Below are 4198 nucleotides of genomic sequence, written 5' to 3'. Positions count from 1 at the left end.
AAATAATTCGAGAAATTACAGAAAAAATCTTTAATAATTGTTTTCAAGTGTAAAATTAATATAAAAATGACTAGAACTTAGAAAAATCATATATTCTCCGATTTTAGTGGTTCTCGAACCTACAGGCTCGTGTCGACGCGTAGAATATTATTACGTTGTTTGTTTTCATGTTTGATGTATTGTCATTTTATTTATTCTTTGCCTATCTGTACATATTGTTACGAATAGATAAGCGAGGTTACAATGACCCTGAAGCTCAACTTTGAGGAAGCATCTGAGCAGTTGGAAATGCAAGTAAAATACATGGAACAAACAATAGAAACAATTCCTACACGGAACATACAGTTGGACCTGCGCAACCTAGATCTCGCAGTCTGGCGATTAATATTTACTGAGACATATTTTAAAGTATGAAAGTGCAATGGCATGGATTATAATAGTTGACCTCATTCATCCTGAATGGCTGAATCCCTTCCCATTTAATTAGTTTACCTTTCTTGATCTTATTTGCTTAAGGTCTTGTCTACTTGATTCTCAAGCTGGTCAAGTTCACTTGGGCTAAGTGCAGCTAGATCTTCGCCAAGAAGATTCCTGCAGCGGGTTCACCAGTACTTTGTTTACCAAAACAAATTATAAATATCGGAGTAGAACCATACAACAGAAAAATAGGAATGAACTTATGAATAGATCGTACCTTTGTGACTGCTGTAAAACCTCAACTCGTGCCTTTAGCTTCACATTCAGTATGTATTTCAGCCGTTCTTGGTGCCATAACAAAATCATTTTCACAAATTGCGAATGGCCCCAGTAGTTAGAAAAGAACCATGAAACCTTTAAGAAAATCAAACCAAGCGGAACACAAGAAAATAGAGAAGGAACCTTTCAGCTTACCCATGAAGATGACGAACAGGAAACATCCCACCATTCTTTAGTTATGAAGTACTCTGTCTATCGCGATGTGGTGTAGTGTTGGCGTGCTTTGCCACTCTCAATGTGAGATGAGGAAGGCATAGTAGTAAGGAAGACCGACAATCACTGTCATTCAAAGATACCTGCAGGGTGGACTCAGCTCTTTCGAGACTCGAGAGCCCTAAAAGCTTGAGACGTATTAGCAGGGATAACTCGGTATAGTCTGTCCTAACCGAGTCTACACCAGTCCTACTCTAACGCGTCCTGAAGAACCTGTGATGGTTGCGGATCGTGGAGTTAAAAAGTTAGGATGAAACTAGCATGAGAATCTCTGTCACACCCGATCCCCAAAGTTCAGAAACTGATCTATTCTATTCCGAGAGAGTAAAGAAAAGGCTATCGCCAAGTTCACCGTCGCCAGAGAAAAAAATGTCCTAATGACGAGTTCATCAAACCTCCAAGGTATACTGCCCCTTTGTTTACGCATATAGTTTTTAGGGATTAAGAGCAAGTTCGTTTATTTTTTTGAACGAAGTGGCAGGAGCTCTGCCTTTCAATTAAGAGAGAGAGGAAAAAAGTTAGAGTACATAGGGGCGGCAACCCTCAGGCCATAGGATTGGGCACCTAAGAAGGAACACGACAGACAACCCTAGTACAAGCCAAGGCGGCTGGACGCACTTTTATAGAGCAAGACACACTCTCTTACTCTCCCTGCGATCTGGAGCGGTGACAGCGAGCAATGCTCAAAGATTCTTCGGTTGCGCTCCTTCCAAAGGTTCCACATAGTGTAGATGACCAGGCCATTGAACTCCCTTTTGCGATCTTGCGGAAAGAGAGTCTCTGTCTTCTCCCACCACTCGCTAATGCTGGAGATGTTGCTCCAAACCACATGTTGCGGCAGGGAAAAGCTTTCCCAAGCAAGAACTGTGTTCCAGACCTCATGAGCGAAGGGGCAGGTTAGGCATAGATGGAGTCCTGATTCTATAGGTCCATTGCATAGGGCGCAAGATGGGTGGTGTGGCCATCCACGACGTGCTAGGTTGTCTGCTGTGAGGAGTTTATTTTGGATGAGCACCCAAGCGAAGAATTTACATTTGTTCTCTGTTCTAGCCCGCCAAATGAGGCTGATCTTGTGGTTGATGTAGGATCCCAAGAATTGGGCTCTGTAGGCTGAGCTGGAGGAGTAGAGACCGTGTTGTGTCCATTTCCAGACTAAAGTGTCCTCTACATCCGGCTGCAAGCTCACCTGTCGCATCCTAGTCCAGAGGTAGACAAATTCCTCAAGTTGTGTGGTGGTTGTGATTTTCCTTCGCAGAGACTGAATCCAAGCACTGTTAGTCAGTTCTTGGGCCACAGATTTATTCTTCCTTCTGATCAGCTTGTAGAGGTAAGGTGCCAGGTTGCGTGGAGCCTCCCCATCCAGCCAGCCATGGTGCCAGAACTTTGCTTTGATGCCATTCCCAATCACCACCGTGGTGGATGCCTGAAACAGCAGGCGATCAAGCTTGTTGCAAGGGACCTAGAGCCCCTCCCAAGGTTTTGACCTGGAGCAAGTTCGTTTATCTACATACCAGAACGAAGATCTAATTTTTGTGCCATTGGTTCGACCTTTGACGAAGCGCTGAGTGTCGTCGATAAGTGTCCAAAACGAACACTCTCAGCTATTCGGACGGCTACAACTACAATCTACAAAGCACCATAGAAATCATAATCATAGCCGAATTAAAGCCACAGCAGCGAACAAGTACCTAGGCTTGGGCTTCTCCCTTCGCACTCCGGCGGCTGAATCCAGCGTTTCTGGCACCGTCGTCGAACCCTCACAGTTCGATGACCGGTTGCCCAGCACCTCTAGACTTCGCGCGGTGTCGGAGCCAGCGTCAACACACGGGCATGAGCGCGCCGGCTAGGAGTAGGAGGCATCCGGCACCCGTGTCGTTTCACACTCTTTTTAGGTTGATATGTTGATGGACAGTTTCACACTCTTTTTAGGTTGATATGTTGATGGACACTCCAACAACGTAAACAGATTGAGATAAATACGTGTATCTAGTGGCTGAACCAGGATTAATTAGTTACAGTCCTGGACCGATTTATGCCAAAAACATGCCAATTCATAACAACGTAATGTAAGGATAGGTAACATACGAAAAATGTTATTATAAAGCAATGTCATCATTTTTCTTCACCAATTCTTTCAAGTCTAAAGACAAAATCTAATACAAAATAAATAACATATATTGAATAACGATAATGTAAATCAAGAAAACATAGATTATATAAATACCATCAAAATGAGATAGATTAATCGTGTATATTTTTTAAAAAAATAAGGGGATAAAAATAATTAGGACACGCATCTGACCCTGCGTGCATCCAAACAAGCCTTTAGTAAAAAATCTTAAGTTAAGATAAGTACGTGAGCTTACCAGCCACCGGCCCCATCGTCCTCCTGGCCAAACTCGAGCCTCCCACCTCCCCTGCACCTTCTCGTTATATTGATTTAAAATAGTATGCGATTATTATAAAATATTGTTCATCAGTGTATATAGAGCTATGAGATAACTCAATCTGTATAAACTTGTGACATTCTCTCAATTAAGAAGAATAGAATTGATACAATTTTAAGGAAAATCGGACCCCAAACCTACACAGAGTGCATGGTAGAGAAACCGGCAGAAGGCCTCCATAAACAACCTAGACAACGGTAGCCCCACACTCACAAACCCCATCTAGAGTCATTGTCAAGCTCAACACAAAGGATGAACAACTTCGACTTCTCAAGACGGGCTGCACACTATCAAAGAAACTCGACTACACCTTCACCCGCACACAAGGAAGAAGGCCACGACACGCCATCGTTGCAAGCCTCGACACGCCCCATACGAGGCAGCTACGATTCTTCACCACGAGCAATGATCCACATCGCGGAACACCGGGAGCAGGTAAATACCTAGAGCAACAAAAGCACAAGCACCACCGAGCCAAGCGGAGTGATGAAAAGCCTCCACAACACCGATAATCACACAAACTGGAGGAATATACACGCCGATGTCACACGCCAAGCCATCGCGCATTATCACTTTCTGTCGTTCATCCATCGACACACCAACGCAGCAGGCCCCAACCCATAAGAGTCAAGAGTCCTGACGCTGGCCAAGCACTAGTGAAAACCCCCAAGAAGACCGAGGCGAGGGCTCCTACACAGAGGGCGAGAGGTCAAGGACAGCTATAGATGTCCAATAAGCACGAGGCCCGCGAGCCCGACACGAAGCACGCTGTTTGAGGCCGG

The 4198-nt window shown here is 44.4% G+C and overlaps 1 long non-coding RNA gene across 1 annotated transcript; it reads right to left on the bottom strand.

Moving 5' to 3' along the window:
• Positions 1-255: 255 nt before the first annotated feature.
• LOC103641770 (uncharacterized) lies at positions 256-3078 on the bottom strand. The gene is made up of 3 exons (XR_560492.3): positions 892-3078; positions 695-761; positions 256-591 (listed from the first exon to the last, which is right to left on the bottom strand). It is a non-coding gene; the product is annotated as an uncharacterized lncRNA (long non-coding RNA).
• Positions 3079-4198: the final 1120 nt, after the last annotated feature.

This window comes from Zea mays, chromosome 1 (assembly GCF_902167145.1).
Source record: "Zea mays cultivar B73 chromosome 1, Zm-B73-REFERENCE-NAM-5.0, whole genome shotgun sequence".
Classification (NCBI taxonomy): Eukaryota; Viridiplantae; Streptophyta; class Magnoliopsida; order Poales; family Poaceae; genus Zea; species Zea mays.
This window is presented reverse-complemented; position numbering and strand designations above follow the sequence as displayed.